The following is a 23,706-nucleotide window of genomic DNA, read 5'->3' on the forward strand; positions in this document are numbered from 1 at the left end:
AGATACCTTACCGATAGTGGCTGTAACATGGAAACCAGAGTAAATGGAAATGGAAATGCATCAAGTATTGCAAATGATGTAATTGAGTCTCCCTAGCCTGTTCATTAACAACTATCTTGTTTATCTGTATTGAACTGGAATATTCAGAAATATTTTATATTTACTGCATCTCCATTTTCATGTAAACAACAATGTGAATCTTCTAGGTATTATGGGTAGTGTAGCTATATTGCGCTCTACTGCATCCAGCTTTTTTTAATCAGGTGGTGTGGGACTGTAAATGTGTCTGATTTTGGTGTCTGGCGGCGTATTAAAATAGAGCAGCTCAATGTGGCTTGTTCAGAGGCACAGCCAGATAGGCTAGAGGCATCATGATATAGCATAGACTTCAAAAACCTACCATCCAGCCAATCCCCCCTCGAACAAACCCACCATGCGGGCTTTTGTCTGTCTGCAGAGAAGCTACCAGGTGTTTGTCCCAGAGTCAGCACAGGTGGGGAAACCAGTGGGGAAGATCAAAGCCAATGATGAGGACATCGGAATCAATGCAGAGATCAAATATAGCATCTTGAACCCCGAGGGGGCCGGAATGTTCTCCATCTCCACAGACAAAGATACTAGAGAGGGTGTGATCACGCTGAGAAAGGTATTGCTGTCATTTCTATTGGTGTTTGCCAAGGCAAGCATTACTACTATTATTGCTTGTTCTAGGGTTAGAGGCTTTCCTGAACCCTTAATAATAAGCGCTGTTTCTTCAACTTTTGGTCTTGTGGACCAATCATTTCCTTCAACACTTTGTAACACTAACAGTGTTAAACAGTGGATATACATGCATCACAGGATATCATGTCATTTCTGTCTGAAAGTAATGGACATTTCCACCACAGTGACATTTCTGCAACATCAGTTTACAATTGAAATTATATTAAAAAAATAAATAAATTATATATATATATATATATATATATATATATATATCTATATATCTATATCTATATATGATATATAATATATATATATATATCTAGTATACTGATATATATATATATATATATATATATATATATATGTATGTATGTATGTATGTTCAGCAGTGGACATTTTACATACGCACTTAATGCTCATCAAGGCATTTGTTTGAAAAAAAAAATACAGTAAAAAGTGTGAAATTATATTACAATTTAAATTAACTATTTTCCATTTGAATAAACTTTAAATCGTAATGTAATTTATTTATTTGATACAATGCTGAATTTTATTAGCATCATTACGCCAGTCTTCAGCGCCGTGTCGCCATGATCCTTTGTAGAAATATTCTAATATGCTGATTTGCTGCTCAACAAACCTTTATGATTATTAGTCAGTGTTGAAAAACAGTTGTGATGCTTTATATTTTGTTGGAAACATTTATTTTATTTTATAATTTAATAGTTAGCATTTACATACATATGTAAAGTTTACTAAATGTGCAATTAAATTAAATATTTAATATTTGTTATAATATATAATTTAGTGATGGCTCCTTGGGAATCAAGGAAACAAGTGTTTAACACAATTTTTGATTGCATTGACAATTGTCAAACTGAAACATTTGTGTAGATTATATAAAAAAAAAAAATAAAAAACATTTTTAAAAACTGTAAATATTGACATGGTTTATGGTTATTTTGCTGTTTATGTTTTCAAAGGTTATTTGAGAAAAAAAAAAAAAATATATATATATATATATATATATATATATAATATATTCAAGCCCGTTTCTCTGTGACCTTAATAACAAAAATAAAAATATCTAAAAAAAATAAATAAATAAATAAATAAAAAGTTGCCCCTGGGAAATAAAAGTTCATGTAGTAGAAATACCCACTATTAAATTTCAGGTCTTAACTTGTCATTTGTTATTTGTGCTGCTGCTGCAGATATGAATGATGTCTCAAATGTTGATGTTTATTGAGGAGAGGTTGCTTTTCTCAGTAATCAAACTTTCACCAGGCTTATGATAAAATGGGCCAGAAAATCCCAGACTTGCACTGGAAGAGGACATGAGTTGTATCTGGAGAGTACACAGATCTTATAAATACAAAAGCTCATGCACAAAACCTCATTAAAACTCTGAATAACCTCTGGATTTTAAAATGTTTTCAGTTTTTCACACTTTTCACTTGAGTGTTGCTTGTAGACCTTCAACAAAAGAACAAAACAGGATGCCATGATGCTCCAAAAAAAGATATTATCAAAATACATATATAATAGATATATATAATCTGTCCAGCCAGACTGGGTCAAGCAGGCGTCTGGCAATCTTCGGGGCTCAGATGCTTATTAATGGTTTCTTTTCTGTATTCTGAGCTTCTTCAATTCCCTATTCAGTCCCGGAGGTCAGGAAAAGCTGTGAAATTCAGTGAATACTGAGTTTTCCAAAAGCCAATCTTGTAAAATAAATGCCTGCCCAGATCTGTCCGGCGAGACATCCCGGTGAAGGTCGGGCAGGTTTCATGGTGTTTACAGAAGTGACCCCATCTAGAGAGCGATTTAAACTTCTTGGTGCTTCCGGAAGAAAAAGGACTGACCTCAATATGATCCCAGCTCTTAACTTTTTGAAGTACTTGAAACCACTAGAAGCCAACCAAGAAAGTGGCTAAAAACTGAAAGCAAAGTAAATATGTAATATGTTATTTTTGTAACAGTGTTATTTTAGTATCATTGATCTATATTATTTTATATTTATTTAAGGTAATGCTTATTTAAAAGTATTATGTTTATTTTTGTAACAGATGTGATTTTAAAGGGGGGGTGAATAATAGTAATATCCTGTTTTCATTGTAATTTTAAGTACATTTTTGGCATTTTTAAAAATATGTCTGTATAATTTAATTTAAGTCTTAGTTTATTTAGTTTTTGTAATTATTTTATTCTGCACACTTTAAAATAGGCAAAAAGTAGATGTTTTTTCTATAGTTTATTTTAGTTAAAGTTTTTATTTATTTGTTTGTTTATTTTTAGTTAAAGATAATAACCCTGATTTGTAATCTAGTAAATTTTTCTGTTTTCTCTTTTTAGGTACTGAACTATGAGAAGAAGAAGCATTACAGTCTTCACATCGCTGCAGAGAACACGCACCTAGATCCACACTTGTCCTATCTGGGCTCGTTCAAAGACGACGCCACACTCAAGATCACAGTCGGAGATGTGGATGAGCCGCCAGTTTTCTCAATGGATTACTACATTATGGAGGTGTATGAGAACGCCAAGGTTGGAACTGAAGTGGGAGCCGTCACAGCGAGAGACCCAGACAGCAAAAAACAGCCCCTGTCAGGTTATAGAAGACCATGATTTTTTTTTTTTTTACATTTAATTTTAATGTAATAATTTTAATATTACTGTTAGCATGTGTGGCTATTTGTGAAATTCATAGTAAGTCACCTGCAATACACCCACAAAATACAATTTTCTAGAATTTGTACTAGCAAATCACTACTGTTTGTTTAGGTTTTTTCCTAAATTGTGGTGTGTATTCGCAAATGCAGTGCTAAAGCACAATAATCTGACATTATCTGTCTCTCTTCCATGCCCCTCCCATTTCTCACATCTCTCCACCTGTAACAGGGTCAAAATTTAATAGGATGACATTGAGTGTGATATGACATAACAAGGATCTTTTACTGCTTTGACTCGCCTCTCCCTCTTTCTCTCTATGGAGGATATTGTTCAATTAGAGTAGTTAAGGCACCCCCATATTATCATGGTAGTGAAACACTGCTGCCAAAGGCTCAATTACCTCCACACACTCTAATGAAAGAGAGGTGTGAGCAGGCCAGCTCATAAAAACATCATTGCTTTAGTGCTGATATCATGCTGCCTGCCAGAGATGCCGATGGAGAGGATTCAGATTAATTAGAATTCCTGGTTGTTTCATCCCACCTGGTAAACACAGCATAACTGATGCGTGTGCTTTCTTTCTTTCTCTTTCTTTATCTTTCTTTCTTTCTTTCTTTCTTTCTTTTATTATTTATTTATTTAATAAAAATATTAAAAAACATAAAAGTAAATTAAAAACTATAAAGAAATATGTATATAAAAAAATTATTCATACATGTTTTATATTTTTTAGGTCATATTATTTAATGCATTACATTTTATATTTCACAAATATTAATTTTTAATTCCAAAAAACATTTTGTTTATTGAAAATTTAGAGAGATAGAATTAGATAGAATCATCTATGGAAAAAAAAAAACAACAGTCCGGAAATGGCACAAAGGGTTGTTATTAAATTGTTGCACGCTGTGGTGCTGTACTGTGATTGATCAGTGTTTTAAATGTATATAATTATGCAAATATTCAATATGCATTAACCCTGGGTTTTAGAATTGCAACAGTGCGGAAAATCTTAACTACCCACAATTAATCACTAACCAGAAATAATTCTGGATGATGAAAGAGTGTTAAAATATTACACCAGTTAATGTATGTTAAGTGTGAAAAAGTCCCATAAGAATTATATTATATATATAAACAAAAGTTAAATGAGGAGTCTTAATATGAAAGGCAAATGTTGTGCACATCATTGTCTGTTAGAACATGGAGAAAAATAACATTAGGATGACATGCAAGCAAACAACGGGAATGAAAAATAAAATGTCAGAATGTTCCTTTCAATAGCAGTAAAAGGCATGAAGTGTAAAATCCTCATTGTGTTATTTCTCTCTCATGTCTCATGCAGTCAAGGACGGCGCACATTTCTTGTGGTAATGAGATATGACCTGTATGGTTTATTAGCATCTCTGGTGGTTTGAGGACGTGTTTTCAAGCCATCTTTAAATGAACCTTCACAGTTCGGGGCGTGCGTGAACGGAGAGGCCGTAACTCTCACCGTCATGCAAATGCTGCGAATCTCATTGGTTGATGTGACGTGAGTAAGTTATTCAGTTTCAGATTTTTTTTTTTTTTTTTTTTACATCAGTATTTATCACTGCTCTAAATAAATAAATAAAATACTTAAGAGCTGGAAAACAAGAAAAGACTCATACATGCCCCCTGGGCCTTTTTTTTTTTTTTGCATTTTTTCTGTTCCCAGATTTTTAATATGCACTTCCCATAAAAAAAAAAAAAAAAAAAAAAAAAAAAAAAAACACATTTCATTCCCATAGAAGAATTGGATACTGCATCATGTCCATTAGCATAACAATAAAATGGCATAGAAGTTTGAGAATCATCATTAGCGTTGTTTTTTATGGAAAAATAAGCAAGGTCCACTGTTATCTCCCTTAGTTTTGTTCCTAACTGTTATAATGATGCATCTGATCATTATCATATTTCATGTAAAGCATTTGTCCTCATGAGACGTTGCAGGGGAAAATGGTTTTTTTTTTTTTAAAGGCATATTTCTTCACAATAGACACCCTGGTGTTGCATGAACAGGATTTCGGGATGAGCTTTTGTGTTTTGCTGAGAAGATTTTTGTGTTTCCTGTATTTCTACCTAGTAAGCATGACGAAAACTACTAAAAACAGAAATAATTTTTAGAGTACTTATGCCATTTTTCAGCAAGTAGAAGGGATTTTATGGGGATGGTGTATTGATATAGTTTTAATCTATTACTTATTATTATTATTATTATTATTATTATTTGCTTATTTCTATTGGTCTCATCAAAATATATGGCCACTTTTGAACTGCCGTTAATTGGGAAATGTTTTTTTTTGGACATCTACTAGCTAACCCCACCATGCTAACCAGTAAAACTTTGACCCCCACGAAACCAAAACAGCAGAACCACAACTAAACTCTTATGGTTACAACCATAATGTTAAACACTAATTTTGCCCTGCCTTGCACACTCTAGTATTTATTTTAGAAAATGCAAACAATGTGGTTTAAATTTCACATAAATATTTGGAAAGAGAATCTGACTGTCCTTCTTTTGAGCATCTTTACCAAGCATTTCACTTGAGAATTTGTTATTTATGTCCAACTAATGCTTCTCCACTGCAGTTTTTCTCCTTGCACTTTTCTCCTGTAGTTTTTTCTTTGCTTTTCTTTTCTTTTCTATTCTTTCTTTTTATAATCTTCAGGTTGTGTCAGGTCTGTTATCTAAAGCTGTGATTCACTGTTGTTTCACCTGGAATATATACAGTATAAATCTGTGCATAAAGCCAAACGCACTCATAAATCTCACTGAAAATGGGGTGACCTGTTGTTTTGCTGTCTGCTCATTTAGGGAAATCATATGAACAAAATAACCTTAAATAGTTTCAAGGCAAATGTTAATGCTCAATGCAGTGCACATTTTGGTAACGTAATTCCAGCTCAGTTATTTAGAAACTGTAAAAAGTACTCTTTAGTTTTTTGAGTGCATTCTTCTTTAGTATAAAATGAACCCCCTATTATGTTGGGGTTTCTTGTGGCGGTGGTTCTTTTTCATCTTTCCATGAAGTCACAGTGTTTTTCATATTATTAATTCCCACTCTGTATTTCTACAGTAATCTGTCATCAAGCTGGGTGGCCATAATGTTATGCCAATGTGTACGTTAGAAATGGTGTCTAGATTTGAGTGTTATAAAATTTGAAGCTGTTTTTGCTATCAAATTATTATGTTTAATTATTATCTTTATTTGTTAATTATTATTATTAATTTGTCTCATTTGTTTATTCTGCTTTTTCTTACTTAGTAAAAAAGATGCCATTTAAACAGATATTTAAAATATATCATCTTTATGTTATTATTAATTTTTTGTTGTTGTTGTTGTTGTTGTTAATTTGGAGATTCGTTGTGAAAATATTTGATAACTCACAAAAAAATATATGAATAATCTTGATTAATTAGAACAATTTTTAAATTCATTTTATTTATTAAATCCATTTTATAATGTAATATAATTCATATACTGTACATAATATATTTGTAATTTTAATATATGCATATATATATATATATCTATATAATATAATATATATATATATATTATATATATAATATATATATATATATATATTTTTTTTTTTATAATCTGTAATATAATAAATTAACTATATGTGTATATGTACAATTACTCACTGTGGTATAAGCTTTTGGACAATATAATAAAAAAGAATTGATATAAAATAAAAATATGTCCCTTTAGGCTGAGCTTTGTAATATCGAGTAGTCCTGCCATAAGTCTCACTGTAGCACGACTCAGTCATGTATAGAAATACAAGCTTTTGGGTAATCATGCACATCCCAGTTGTCTTTGCTAATAATGCCACCATTATGATATAGAGGGGTGGAAAGACGGAAAGGCTCATGCAGTATTCATGCTCTCTCTTCTATATTTAGGTATTTCATCGAGCGGAGAGAAAGACAAAGAGGTGTATTTTTTGTATTTCGATATTGAATCCACTCAGCGGAGTCATTAGAACTACTCAGCTCCTGGACCGCGAGGACACACCTGGCACCACATCACTGTCATGGCAACAGAGGAAGGTGGGTACCAGAAAAGCATGCTGGGTTGAGCTTCGCCACTTTAATAACTCGCAAATTAGTCTGCAAAGACATTCTCGACAATAAACGCCTTGTGATTCATGAGAAACGGACTGCCGTTCCCTTTCTCTCTTTGAAAATCGCTCGCCCTCCCGCTGCTGTGAAATCAACTCTGCAGGCCTGTTAAACTAGTCAAAGATCTAACCTCTAAGCACATGAGGAATAGTTAGCTCAGAATTGAACATCGTGGTTATTTACTCACCCATCATGTTGTTCTAAACCTGTATGGACTTATTTTCTTCTGTGGAAAGAGAAAAATGAAGACTGCTGGTTGTTGTCAAGGTTTTTTTTTTTTTTTTTTCATGCAATTTTTGATTTTATTTCATGCAATTAAAATGAATGGGGCCAAAAGCTTTCAAGCTTCAAAATGGATCCAGAAGCACTGTAAAATGCCTTTGTAAAAGTGATCAAAATGGCTTTTTGTGCTGTGTTTCTGCAGCTATGCAGTCTGAATGTGTAGTTGTAGATGTTGTTCACTATAAAATCCCCCTCCAGTGGGAGCTGTTAATTGCTGATATCCAGATCATTGATTTAGTTGAATTTGAGAAACCAGTTCAGTCTGATTTATGATTGAATCTTTCAATGTAATTTTTGGACCAAATTCTTTGAAAGATCCAATCACAGATTGGACATTGACACTCTTTTTGAACATGGTAGATGTGAAGATTTAAAGCCCCCTCATTGGTCAAAATAATATTTTAATGTTGCTAACATGTCTAGCTGGTGTTTATAATACGCCTGAAGACAAACCATGTGCATTCATCAGTCAACACCATTTTTACTATTAACTTAGTGTTTTTTTCTTTGAACAAACTCCTAATTGGCTGCTTATTAATAGTTAGTCAGGTAGTTGTTAAGTTTAGGTATGGAGGTAGGATTACGTGATAGCTAAAATTATGATCATGCAGAAATAAGACATTAATATGTGCTTTATAAGTACATTAACAGTAAAACAGCCAATATGCTAGTAACCATGCATGCTAATAAGGCAGCTATTTAATAGTGAGAACTGGTCTTTAAAAATAAATGTGCTACCATTATATCAATTACCGTTACATGTCTGATAGTGTAGAGAGTGAATACATAAAATGCATTACCATTCTGATACAGTATGTGGACTAATAGACGACTTTGTATAATTCGCTCTTCCTCTTCATCATCAATCAGTTTCTGGTTCAAAACATTATTGGCTGAAATTAATCCAATATTGGCAACTTGCCATTGTTTGTAGCATTTTCTACACTGCACAATGGCAAGGGCTGGATTGTGGGGATGGAATTTGCATATTCATGTGTCCGCATATACACTAAATGAGGTCAGGGTGTAGAGTTATAATACTGAAGACATTTTACAATACCTCTATAAGATTAGCGAACTATTTCCAGGAATTATGGCATACATACTTATAATATTGTATCCATATTAACAGTAGTGTATTTGTTTTAAATATGTAACAATAAATTATGCCTGCCTTGGTCATCATGTGCATTTTCCCTCTGAAATTAAATAAAAAAATGAAGAATATAAAACGTAAATAAATAAATAAATAACTTTCACTAGAAAAAAATGTAAATATGTAATTATGGTTATTTAAAGATGAGTTTTTTAAAGTGATTAATTTAGGTGGACTGGCAGGGAAGGGTCTTTTTATTACCTTACTGTGTGTTTCCTCAAAGCTAATCAATATGATTTCAGAAGATGTGCAATAAAGCTCACAACTTTTATTCTATTACAATGCCCTTTTATGCCCTTTTTGATGCTATCTACACTGAAAAATGAAAACATAGCGATTAGCACAATCTTCAAAGAGTCACCTTTTTGTGTTTTGTTTTACCGCAGGAGCAGGTAAAACCGTGTTTGGAAACAAAAAATGAGGTTTAGAGGAAAATGACAGCAGAGAACCTGAACTTTTTTTGGAGTGAAATACCCCCTTTAACAAACCCCACTCATGGCCAAAAGAACAAAAACAAGGGAAAGATTGGGAGGATATATACTCTCCCAGATGATAAAAATCACAGGGCCGTAATGTAAATGGGAGTCACATGACTCTTCTGCCTCTGCCAGATTTTAAAAACAGAGTAATTACCCTTACACCGCAGCATCAAGGAAGTGAACCACACCATTTTTCAGTCTTCGTGATAGATGAAAATCATATTCCACATTTATCCAGCATGCGAATGAAAAAATCACACATTGGCTTTAATAAAAATCTCCACTTATTTTCCGCTAGAGCAGCCCAATGAACACATCAAATGGAGACTTGGCAAAAGGGGGTCCTGTCTGCTCCTGCACGAGATATACATTCATACCAGCCTCAGACGAGATCTTAACTCTTTTTCAAACTGTGCTCCGCAAAGTATCTGCGTTTTCTTCAACATTTCTCATTCAATTCATTGTATTTGGCCCCCACTACTTCTAGCCTTACTGTTGCTTTTCAAGGTAAAATATTTTGATGATTGGACCCAAGGAATTAGCTGAGAAGGCCACATTAACACTTGTTGTACACATCCTTACACTTTTTTTTATGAACTATTTGCCCCTTCCATTTGATGTAGATTTTGTTATTTTTATAAACCAGAGATAAAATTTGATAACTTACAAAGCTAACATTTTTTTCCTAGTAGCAAATCACATCAAAATCTGAGGTATGGAAGTTGCAATAAAATTATTCCTCTGTGTAAAAACCACAAAACAAAACACATCCGCCCCCAAAGGATAAATAAGCAAAATGCTGAATTTCAGCAAACACCTAAATTCACATTTCCTGATGTTGTTTTTGAAGTGTTTGTGTTTAACATTGTGTGTATGCAATCAAAGATACATTTGCTCCAGTGCCTTTCAATGTTGTGCACGTGTTTATTTTTTTTTTTTAACGACAGTGGTGTTGCGGTTTGTGTTTGTTGCCCATGGAGAATGGTTTGCCGTTTTTAAAGGCTTTTTCATTCTGTAGAAATGTTCGTTTCTGGTCCCCAGCTGTGGGTGTGAATTCATGTTAGAGTGGCTCATTAGTGAGGATTGACAAGGGAGCGGAACTCACTTGGGCCTGTCCAGGGGGCGCTTATAAGACGTCTCAGTAATTTAAAATGCCACACTTTTATTGGCATTTAACGCATTTAATGTGGCCATTGACAGATATCCCGTGCTATTTTATTAGCTTACCTTCTAGGGAGTGGTGCCATAAACAACATTTCTGTATTATAAAATTTGATAGATTCTGGGCCTGTTTTTTGCTAGATCCTTAGACACCCCCTATTGCCTATGGGCTCAGCGGCAGTTGTTTTGGTTCAAAAATTTCTTAAAAGAAAAAAATACCAAAACCAGCTCTTCAGATGAATCACAACATTACCAACCTTTCATTTGAAAGTAAAAAAAAAGTACATACTGTAGGGTAATGATCCACGGTCAGAGGTCACAACCACCAAAAAAAAAAAAAATAAAAAACATAACAAAAATACACAACGACAAGCTAGACACACAGCATTAAAAGTTACATAAAATATAAATGTGATGAGATTTTTGCTATCAGCCAAAACTATTTGGCTCCTGGAATAAATAATAGATTAAATGAGACCAAAGACTGGCCCATTTTTTAGATTTACCCCAAACAAATAATATCTTATTTAAACCTAATCTTTCCATTTGTTGAGGTATTAACCTGTAAAATTACAAACAATAGATGAGAGATTCATATGAAACGAGAAGGGAAGTACGGGCAAAGAACCCCCAGCAACCCCCCCCCATAATCAGAGATAAATATGGGTTTTGAAACATGAAGACTGGAAAAGGCAGTAAATCATATTAAAAAAGATTAAGTTGGGGTAACAAAAAACAAATACTGCCGCATGAAAGAATCGACAGAATGTTTTTGCATATAGAAATCTCTTTTTATTATATTTTTTAGTGCTACATTTGAATTTACCTGAAATAAAATATTGCATCCTACCTCCAAGTTGTTTTAGTCATATCATAGTTACTTAATTAAAAACTTTGATACCATCCAGTTTTTGCTCTCATCTAAAAGAAATGCTACAAAAGCAAATTTCACACAAGGACCTACCCTAAAGAAGAAGAGCCCTTTTTTTGGTTTTACATTTACTCAAGGTAGAATTGCCACAGTAATTTTTTTAATAGCCTCGAATGTTTATATGATGCCCAGGTTTTTGTTAATATCGGCGCAATTTAATAAGGCCTTCGTTAATTCTTCTGCGTGTTTGTTTTGTCATTCTTATATGCTGGGGTTTTTTTGGGATTCTAAAATTATTCTTTTAATCAGTATGGGTCAGACCCAGATGGAGAATTGGCTATATAATCCGATTTGATTGTAGCAACATTTCGTAAACAAAATTGAAACCCCCATGGGTCCCCACCCCCCAGAGGATCAAGAAGTGCCCTGCCCACATAGTACTTTTGCAGTTTTCCAGATATTGTGTTTTTTTTTTTGAGACAGACTATTGACGTAGAAGAAATTAGCATTTGGTCCTGTGGTAGGCCGTAATTCAGAAATTGATTTTGGTCAATTGCATGCCCCATGTTTTTATATTGCCTCATGCTATAATCTGTTGTTTTTTTTTTTTGTGTTCTTGTGATTTTTTTTTTTTTTTAAATGTAATTTGGAAGTTGCCCAGCAAAAAACTATCATTCCAGTTCACTAATTGGTAAAACATAGAATCCCTTTCATTATGTTCTACATAAAATGGGAAAAATGACTGTTTAAATTTTCGGTAATAGAGTTCTACACATCCCCCTCAATCTGTTGTTTTGTTAATTAAAATATCCTTGCTAAATTTTCTTTGGAAAAAATGCTTGTCCAGCGCTGGTCTAAAATCAAGAGTAAAGTTGCTTATCAGATCTCATTAACTGGGTTGTTAACATTTTTAAAATAAATGGGTAATTTTGAATTTTTGGGGGTTTTTTGGCAAGCTTTTTTTCACTTTGCAAATCAAATGAAACCAGTGGTAAGTGTAAAGTTTGGATTGTGTTTGGTTTTTCAACCTTCTAAGGAAAACTATCTTTCATACGAGAAGTCCGCCCGCATCAATTTTCAAGAGATTTTTATGGTTTTAAGCCTTTAAGTGTGCCGCCACAGATAGATTTAAATGTATGATTAAAGTGATGATTGATGAGCATGATGGGTGGGTATTGAATGTTTTAATGGATAGATGAATCACCATTTTTTTCCATTAACTTCTGTTCACAAAACACTGCTTAATGTGAGATATATTCCCCCCTTTTCATAAAGCTATCTGAGGTTTTTTTTTTTTTTTATTGTTTTTCCAGAATAACCCCAGTCTTAACCAGAGTCATGTGGCCCGTTGTACAGTGCAGGTTCTTTAGATGTGAACCGACAATCCTCCAATTGATCAACACAGAAGACCCCCCGAGATCATCATCTGTGCTAAAGCACCAGAAAAAGCAGGACAGGCAAAGTCCCATAACAGTTGAACTGCTTCTCTGTCCTCGCTTTCCCTCTCCTGACATTCCCGTGGCAGATGAAGGCTTAGGGAGGCGCCCGAGTCTCCCCCCCCCCACCCCCCACCCGCCCTTAAAAACGAATGTAACAACCTAAAGTATAAACAACTAAATGTTTGTTTTCATCAGTTTATTTACTAATGAGCATAAGTTACTGTATATGCATGTATTTTTCTGATTAAAAATGCAAGCAAAGTAAACTGTATTAACAAATGTTAAGTTGGTCATCTGAAAACATTTACAGTGTTTGTGATCAATATGGATTTACACATCAGCCTGCAACAGAAAATTCCCTTACATTCCCCTGCCATGAATGGTGTAGAGAAAAAAAGCGTGAATATTTAGAGGGGCTGAAATAGAAAAATGGAAGGGGGTTATAGGAAAGTGCTAATCAATCTCTGTCAATGAGAATAAAAAACTGATTCAACAAAGCGTGACAGCTCTGACTCCCACTAAAGCACACTTCATTATTTTACCTACCCACATTTTTTCCTTGCTTTTTCCCATTTAATTTTGAGAAATGCTGTTTTTCACCAGCGGCCCCAAGAAAGACACGAGGGATGAGAATGAGATGAGAGAAAATGAAGGACAGAATGAGGTTCCCAAGCCTATTTGTTCTATTAATCCCCTGTCATCCAACATAAAAAATCCAGTTACAATAAATGTTTCCAAAAAGCATTTATCCCTCCAACAACTAAGTTACGGGAGGTGGGGAGTAAAAACATTAAGAGGTGCCTTCTGCCACTTGCACTTTTCATGGTGGTTTTAAGTGGAGTGGTGGAAAGTGATCGGTGAAATTTTCTGTAAAACTACTAGAAACGTCATCAAACTGACGTTTAAAAAATAAAGGACAAATTTGCCACGTGTTTCTTTGGCAAAACTCCTTCATCATCTGCCAATGGTTCGGAAAAAAAAAAACAGATGGCCCCGCCGCTCTTTAAACTCCACCATCATTGGTTGAAATCTGGTAGGTGTTTGATCTGGGCTGGTTGGTTGGAGATTTCAGCTGATTCTCCAAAGACACAGAGAAATGACACAAAATTGACAAAATTGTTAGTATTAGAAAGTATCAGATAAAAGATCCATGAAAAAAAAATCATGAAACAAAAAATCCCTGATTTCAAACAAAATAATAATGGATGATGATATTGATAAGAAAATTTTTTTTCTTAAGCAGCAAAATTGTAATATTAGACTGATTTTCTGAAGCGATCCATGTTGACACACGTGAAGACTAAAATTTAGCTTTTTTATGGATTTTTTATATTATATTTATATTATATTATATATTATCCATTATATATTATCATATTATATTTGATCTTATATTAATATTAATATTATGGTTATTATATTTATTAATATTATATTATATTTGTTATGATTAAGAAATTTTTTTTCCTTAAGCAGCAAAAATCATAATATGTCAGAATAATTTCTGAAGGAATCATGTGCAGAACACCTGAAGACTGAAATTCAACTTTCAGGGATCATTATATGATAATTATATTTATTATTATATTATATTAGTATTTATATTATATTATAGTGTATATTATATTACTGTATATTAGGTTGTTTATTATAATTTGAGTTTATAAACCTCAAAACCAATAGTTGATGAGGTTTAAGTGTGGTGCAGGACTATCTGTTTTTTTAAACATGCAGTAGTGTTTTTCCCCCCTCATAAAAAATTAAAAAAAAAAAAAAAAAAAAAAATCCAATACTAAATTGTTACCAGTGATACAGATATTGATATAAACAACATACAAAATTACATTCTTAAAAACCATGACGACAGACTGCTCTTCCATACCTTTTATGGCCCTTGACACTGTTATTTAAATCTTGGCAGTCTATGGGACAGTACAGGCCTCCCGGTTTTTCATCCAATCCAATATCTTAAAAATTGTTGGTTCCAAAGATGAAAACAGAGCTTTTACGGGGATTGGAATGACATGGGGGGAAGTTATTAACCGACCAAAAATTTTCATTTTGGGGTGGAGTAGGTATCCCTTGAACTTTAACAAATGGCATTCCTGATAATTTGTCAGCCTTTTAATCATTTTCTGGTTCCCACAAAAGCGAAAAAGGCAATCCAATTAAAGTCTCTTTCCAGGTATCCCCCTGAAAACCTCGTACAGTTAGGAAAGTATTTTGCCTCTTTGCAGGGGAGTAAGAGCTACAGGTGAAAATTGTTGGTTGCAACCCAATCTTGGACCCTGCGACTCAGAGTTTTGACTCCACGATGCCCTGTTTTGGGGTGTTTCCCAGACAACTCAGGACCCCACACAACAAACCAATCTGGTGTTTTTAAGAATGCACAACAGCAACACTAAAGCCAAATCCTACCATCTGCTGAGCTACGTGTGCCGCAGCAGAGTGATATTGTGTCGAGAAAGTTTTTTCCACTTCCTGATTAGTGTAATACATGTGTGAGGGTTGGGTCCCCCCCACAGTAGTGTGGGTTTTGTGTGGTTCCTCACGGGTACCCCCTCCTTTTTTCTTTTTCTTATTTCTTCTGTTGTTGTGTATGATTGAATGAGCACAAGGTCATGATTCCATGTACAAATCCCAACGGCGTTGTGGCTAAAGGATGATTTTTTTGGCCAAGGGAAAAAAGTGGGAATTTTTTGTCCCTTCCTCCCTCCCCCTTTTTTCCCCCGGAGGAGTGTTTCCCTGCAACAGATCCATGACTAGAGGCAGACGTCAGTAACTGAACATTATAAAAGACCAATGGACCTAAGGGATGGGATTTAAGAGGAATTAACACACACCACCAACAGCCATTTTAACGTTGTTTTGTTTGTTGATTGGTGGTGGGGGCGGCAGCTTTCCCAAAAATGCCCCCGTTACAAATGCGTGTTTTTTTTGAATTTACTGTAACACGCACCCCCTTGTCAATGCTTGCCTGTACTTGCCCCCCCATTACACCAATCCCTATAACCACACGTCGAACCCCCTTCAACCCCTTTACAGGACAAGCCCTTTATTTTTTTGGGGGGGGTTTTGGCCCACTTTTTTACTTTCGTCCACAAAAAAATCATTCTGATAAAATGGGTGAATAAGCGGTTTTTTTTGAAAAAATTCGGGGGACATCGGGGGGGTTTTTAGTCCCCCATAGATTGCACCCTCTCCTTGGGTAATACTTACCCTGGGCGTTTCCCCATACCATGTCCATTATGTGTCAACCTGAATATGGTCAACAAAATTCACGCACATCACACACCCACCCACACCAATAGTTTCAACACCCACACCAACAACACACCTACTCCCAAAATTGGATCTTCTATTTACACGTGCCTTTATTTGACATCTTTCGCTGTCTTAGTGAGCATACCTTTTGTCTCTAGATATAATAAACATGTTTCCCCCCTAAAACTACAGTTTTCCAATAGTTCTGTTCTTTGTCACGTGGGTTCCCCTGTAGGTGCCCCCCCCCCCTCCCTATTAATCAAGTTTAATATTTAAAATCTCCGTGGTCGGTTAATCACAGACAACTGTAAAAGTCAGGTGAAATGTGCATTAGTAACAATGTGGGTTAGTGTGAATCGTATAGTGCACCTGTTGGGTGGTGGGTGGGGATGGGGTATAATGTGGTTTTTGGTGTCCCCCCCCTAATAATTCCCTTCTTACCAGTGACAGATGACAAAAAAGGCACAAAAGTGAGGCGCAAATTCCCAGGAAGGAATGTTTTCCACTCAAACTGTCTGAATTCGGGGTTGTATTATGTTTAACTGGCACGCCTATAATTACTAATGTTCACCATACTAATAGGACAAATTCAGCCTTTTGCCTTTGTAAAAACTGTAAATGTATATTTTCCAATGGGAGGAAAAAATGCACCCTTCGCAGAAGTGGTCTTTTCATATGAGCAATAAACTCCCAGGCGTTAATGCTTCGACAAACATTTAAGTTAGAATTACAAATTGTTTACCGCAATCTTAAGAGAGACGAATTGCTTACAGGTTTAGATGCAGAGGGCCGGAAGTAAAATCCCTTCTGCATGAGTAATAGCTGCTGCTTGACGCGTAAATCACTGAGCCTGTAATGGCATTATGCTTTCAATAATCAAAATTCATGCATACCATTAAAAGTTGTTTATATCTCTGCTATGTTTTTAAAACCAGTTATGTGTGTTGTCGTGGGACGCTGTGATGAAGGTAGAACTATTGGTTTGTTTTTCATTCATTGTCATTGATTTAAAATCAAACCGCAAGCAAACTTTTAATTTTTCCCAACTGTTTTCTGGTCGATTGGGTCAACCCTATTTAAAAACCTGCATTTAACAAACCTACAGTGGTTTGCCCAGTTTTAGGTGGTCTTTCAGTATGATTAGCTGAAATAAAGATTCCGCCTCCAACCCCTAAGTCCAGATAGCCAGTTTATGCTAATTGTTTTTTTACAGCATAAGTTGTTCAAGTAGGACCGCTCAAAGGAGTGGCACCCTCTGCTCTTCCCTAGGGTTCAGCTCAATTCTTTTGTGTCCTCGTGTAGCCTGGGGTGAACTTTAAAGTGCTGGGGAAGTTGTGTTTTTCTACTGCAATTTTTTTGTACCATCCACAACATTTCCAAATTGTAGCTCAATCACAGTGCTGCACGGTTTATTTTCCTTCATCTTTTGTCCCCTCGCTTGGCCGAAGGCCACCAGTATTCTTTTTGTGAGTGATTATGGGTCTATGTCACCGTTGCACAGTTGTTTCTTCCCTGTGGTTGTCCGAAATCGAATTACCATCTCCCTAAATAAACTCCGAACCGACGGCTTTAAATGCAATACTCACACCGATGGCTGCAGTGTGGAGTTTACCATGTCGACCGTGCTATTATCCGTGGTGCTGCTGCTCCCTGGTCCATTAATCTGTACCCTGAAAACAGTAAGGAGATTTGAATCAAAACGATGATGACAAAATGGTTTGAGACACTCCGTTCATATTTGTTTTTATATTAGGGCGTTTCCATTTAAATTCATAAGAGCATGGCAAATTCATAAATTCAAGCCATCAAGCTAGACAACTGGTAGGAAACCGTACACAGTATATGTGTTTTTCAAAGTCTGCTACGCCTGTTAACTTACCACAGCTTCTTAAAAAGGTGATGCTCATGCTGCAAACATTCTAAAAAAAAAAAAAAAACAGTGACACTTGATGTCAAAACGTTCAAGATGTCACTTTGAAGCATTTGTACAATAATTTAACAAATTGGCACGACAGATTAACAAGCACATAATCCAGATAGAGCGTGATTACAAAATGTAATGAGATGTGAAACATTATATCAAATACCACACGAATATATTGACTTTTAAAGCTGTTTATGTCCATTCAAAGGTAGTGTAGTTGTCCTGCTTGAAATAAATATCTTCATTCGGGGGGCTTTTATCTAGCAGACATTGTTATGCACGAATCAATTAATGTAATTAGCAATCGCATTTAATTAGTGTATGCCCCTTTTTTAATTATTTCTTAATCTACATGACCCTAGTAAAGAAATCGAGGGAGTCTTTTAATTGGGGTTCGAAAGTCTGACCAATGTAATGCTGCTTTTTCGGCAAATAAAAAGAGTAGTTACAATGTTTACACTTTCGTAATAAGAAAATTATTGAAGCCTCTCTAATTAGAGTGCAAATTGTTGTGGCTACTTTTAAAACTAATTGCGGTGTCTACAAACGTTTTTCTATGCTATTTAGTTCACTGTACTCAAGGGTCCGTGCTGGGGAAACAAACGAACGAGAGGTAGATTAAAGGTATATTGGTTAGACAGACTAACTTAGATATGTAGCGTGCGTTACCACCTCCTTTCCATCGAGCCGACCTGCACATTGTGGAGATCCTGACTTCATTTATCACAAGTGTGTACCCATCTGCAAAGTCGCACGCTCCGTCTTTCTCCTACTTCTCTCACACTGTCTTTCTTTCTCGATCTTATAATCTCTCTCCTGCTGGGTCACAATCGCCACAAAGTTGTGTTTACCGGTTTTTCCAGGAATTATCCGACTCTTGCATACTCAGCTGGGGCGATGTCCCGGCGCGCAATGCTCGTACTTGAGAAGATTGCAAGTAAGTGAAGCGCCCTTTGTCTATCAACGACCTAAAGTGCTTCAAATTTAATAATATATATCACGTTCCCTCATTCATAAAAAAAAGCTGCTGTAATAAGAGCAACTAGGGTCTTTATGGAACGCTCTACTTTAGCTCTTTGTATCTAAATGGGCTGCCTTTGTGGTGAATATATTTACACAACTTTTTGCTGCCTGCCCTTTTCTCAACTTTGACTTTTTTAAAGGCATTCAAACGAAATTACCCAATAGCTGCAAAAATAAATACAATTTCCCTCCACTCACCATTTCTTTCTGGATTTTAAATGTCAAATTTATTTTTTTTGGTGCAAACTAAGGAAACACATGCTAAATGGAACTGAACATGATTGTTCTGTGCACGTTTTTTGCTTTAAAGGAATGCGGGTGGGGATCCCGTCTGTGAATAACAATTGTAAGACGGAGGGCCCCCGAGCGCTACGCGAGACCCTTGGCATGGATATTCAGTTTGATTATGTTCTTTAGGTCAACGGCGCTTTGTAGTGGATCCGGCGGGTAATTAGAAAGGTAATATTGCATGAGCGCGCTTATGAATGGCAGTGTCAACAACCATGCTGAAGGCATGCGACCGTGAACTCACCGAATCAATTGGCATTGCTAATCATATCCACCTATTTCACACAATAAACAATATAAAACACTATTTTAAAAGGAAACAGTGCACCAATAAATTGTATTGATCGATTGATAAAATGTTGAATTTTCAAAATAAGCATATCTAAACAGATAAATCAATATTTATTTATTTATTGAGGGTGAAAAGCAACATCATTTTTTATTATTATTGGAGGAACTATTTTCTTTAAGTTGGATCTCTACCAAAAAAACCCATATATACTATATATATGTATTATATCAACAGATGCCTCATTATTTCTCCACTCCTCTACACTTTCGATAGCTATTCGTTAGTCGTTATTCTTTTTTCTCTCACTCTTCGTCTATCCCTCCTTTTCCTCCCATCTGTCTCCTTGAACAACTCCATCCTATTGTCCATTGAGTTTCCTCGCGCCTGTATATATAGCCTCTTTAAGGAGGCGTGCTTTTCTTGGTCATAACGCGGCCCTTGTTTTAATATAGCAGTCAGCATTATGAGAAGGCTTTTCTCATATATGGTCGTCAGTCGGTCGGTGGGCGTTCTGGACAGGAAACCAAATAGACTGTAAACACAAGAAGTAACAGGCGAGAAAAATGAGGCATTGATCCAGTAATATGATCTTAATTTATGATTGATAACCATGATAAGGCCACTTCCTAAGAGTGAGCGTCTTGTTGATGGGAATGCATATGACAAGGGGGTTCGGAGTATAACCGCGTGTAACGGCAGAGGGTGGGAGCCATGCGATAAGCATGTGTATGTAAGTCGCGGAGATGTGGTCTTTCAATTATATATGCAAAGCAGAAGAGTGGGTCCAGGGGTGGTTCATAAGACTCATGTAATAGCTTTGTGTGTGAGAAACAGGACCAGGAAAATTAAAAGTCCATTTTACTCTTATAACCTAAACCATTTGGCTCGGTTGCTCTTGTCTAGAGGCTAAGTGAAAGGATAATGGAAAGGGAAGCTTGCGAGAGAGTGGTGATTCATGCAACGCGATATGTATTTGAGTTGAATCATTGCAGTGAATCAGTAGAATCCAGTTCATCAGATTATTTCTAAATAAAGCCTTAAAATTCTTTAGTGGAATGGCTTATATGGTAAGTTAGTTTTTCTGTTAGTTTTCGCTTGAAGGGGGTGTTTGTTTTTTTTTTTTTTTTTTTGCAAAAGATGTGAGAAGACTAGCTCACTTTCATTGGGGACGACTGGTGAGATCGGGGTATCAGCTATTTTGTTAAACTTCAGTGGTAGAGTCTCGGTTCTCTAATGTATCTATGACAGGGAATTTTAAATTCAGTATGGGAAAAGAGAAGGACGCTCGTCTATATGGATTGCATCCTGAGTGGTGGCTTGAAGAAAAAGAAGCTTAAGGCTTTTCTCTGTCTCCTCTCTCTCTCTCAGTCCCTACGTGATAGTGGTTTGCCTTAGCTCTAGATGGCCCTCAGGCAAACAGCAGGATCTTCAGGCTGCCCACACTGCGGCCCTCCCCACTTCTGGCCACCTATTGCCGTTTCAACACACCTCCGGGTCTCAGGAGAGAAGAACTGGCTTCCACACAGTGGACACTCACGGGTTACAGTTGGTTTTTTATGTCTCGACGGTGTGTGGTTTTCTCAACACACACTGCGGTCACCGCTTTGGGGGGGGGGGGGGGGGGGGGGGGGGGGGGGGGGGGGGGGGGGGGGGGGGGGGGGGGGTGGGGGGGGGGGGGGGAGGGGGGGGGGGGGGGGGGGGGGGGGGGGGGGGGGGGGGGGGTGGGGGGTGGGGGGGGGGGACTGGTTTGATAAATGTTCTGTTTGTTGTCATTTTTCTTTTAAATGTTTTGTTAAAAGTACAAAGACACCAGTATGTCTCAGACATATAATGAGAGCATTAAGTGCATTATATATTTTTTTAATTTATTTATTTATTTATTTTTATAATTAAATATGTATTGTAATTTATCAATGAAAGATTGAGAAAAAACTCTCAGGTAACCAGACATTTGGTCCCACAATTGAAAATTAATTCCTGACCAAAAAATTCCCGACTACCACCGAGGAGAGAGAGACAGTCATGGAGAGAGGGACCTGGAGGAGAAGAGTCCGTGCTGTTTTTGTGTGTCCATTTAGGGGTTTATCCTGAAGTCAGTTTTGCTCATCTAAACTAGGGATTGACAGAAATTGGTACTGAAGTCAAGAAAATCATCTGGTTTTGAGAATTATGCTTTGAAATTGCGGAATATGGAGTGAATGAACTAAATGTTATTGTATATTTTTATAATACTAATTATTATAATTATCTCTTTTAATTGGATGAGAAATCAAATACACTGCTGGACAATAACCAATTATCTATAGTATTTTTTTATATTTTCCTAATGAAAATTTTGTGATTTGTTTATAAACTACAAATACTTTTTTCTTTTTTTTTCTTTTTTTTTATGACAGAATAAGCATAATAGTTTTGCTATACTGTAACAATGCTGTTTCATTAGCTCTTCTGCATTTTTCATATACTGTTATTTGATCTATTACCCCGAGTGTGATCTTAAAAAACACACATAAAATGTATAGAAAATGGATAGATAGATCGATCACCATACTTAACATTTAACTTATTTTTACTTACTTTAATTTGTGTGTAAAAGGACTGTGACTGATTACTTTTTGTGGATGTGATCGGAGTTCAAAGGTTTGGGTACATGAAACTAATTATTAGCATTACAAAGATGCTGCTCAGTACTGACTGCTTTCCTGGCGGTGTGAAATTCAAAGATTTTTGCCAACAAAGATTTTCAAAAGAAATGAGGTCGTCCCCGGGCTGGCACGCTGGCTTGGGCTGTTTTTCAAACAGTGCTACCTCAAAGTGTCAAATTTATTTATTTATTCATACCACACGCTTAATTAGTGTGAGAAACATCCCCTAACTTCACAAATACTCAGAATTAGTCTTCCCCTTGATCATTGTGTTGGTGCCAAACTCATCACGATGACATTTTCTTTTCCATTTTTTTTTTTTTTTTTTTTTTCATGGCAATTAAACCCAGCGCTTAGATCTCTAAACGACCCAGTTTACTTTAATAGATCAATTGATTTCTGAAAGCATCTTTTGCACGCTTGCATTACAGAAGGCCTTTCTAGTACACCGCCCCTCATCAGAGGATTTGAAAGCTGTTGCCTGTCAGGGCCTGATGATATTTTGGGAAGTTTAATTAGTCGGAGTGTCACTCAGATATCCTGCCCAGCTGCGAGTGTAGGTTGAAGTGTTGTTTATGCGACCAAAGAACTTAGCTGTGTGTCCCCCACTTAAAGCTCCTTATTATTGCTTCAAATTATCATTTTTTCACAAGTTTTTTTTTCTTTCGGTTTTTTCTCCATCGTTGGTTAAGGTTAAAGCTAAAATACGGATATTCTGACAGTATGTTAGGGAAGCCAACCGTATAGCGTAGATATTTTCTAATTCTATTAAATACTATATTTTTCAGTGTTTTTTGAGAACTTGATTACATCAGTCTATCAATGCTGAGTTTTGTGAGAGTCTTTTGAGATCAGAGATCAAGAACAACACGACTACAAAAAAACACTGACACAGAATATGGCCAAAAATGACATACTTATAGGTTGCAAGTTGAAGACTTCTGGTAAAAATGGGCCATCAAAAAATTTGGACTTTTTGGTACCGCCTTTTTACTTCGATAGTCCACTTTAGACATGCTACTAACTAATAAGTAAATGTTGAGCACTACAAGTCCCAGTATATATGAATTTTTTGCAACTACATGTCTACTAACGCTCATTATGGTAGTTCCTTAGTGTTTAAGTTGGGTTTAACAGAAGTTTACGTGTAACAGTACCTGGCACATTTACTTATAGTGGCATCAGAATGTCGGTTGGTGGATCATCAAAATAAAGTGGTTAGCATTATTAATCCAGACATGCAACTACGACTATAATGACTGCTAGTTGACATGTAAGCGACTTGAGTTATTTGTCGTGGACTATCTAAAATCAAGTGTGCCTATTACTTGTCCTTTTTCCGCTT

General features: G+C 35.9%; 1 pseudogene; it reads left to right on the top strand.

Moving 5' to 3' along the window:
• Positions 1–23,706, top strand: part of LOC122133912 — a 140,181-nt pseudogene that overhangs the window by 105,410 nt on the left and 11,065 nt on the right.

Source organism: Cyprinus carpio, chromosome A12, assembly GCF_018340385.1.
Source record: "Cyprinus carpio isolate SPL01 chromosome A12, ASM1834038v1, whole genome shotgun sequence".
In the NCBI taxonomy this organism is placed as follows: domain Eukaryota; kingdom Metazoa; phylum Chordata; class Actinopteri; order Cypriniformes; family Cyprinidae; genus Cyprinus; species Cyprinus carpio.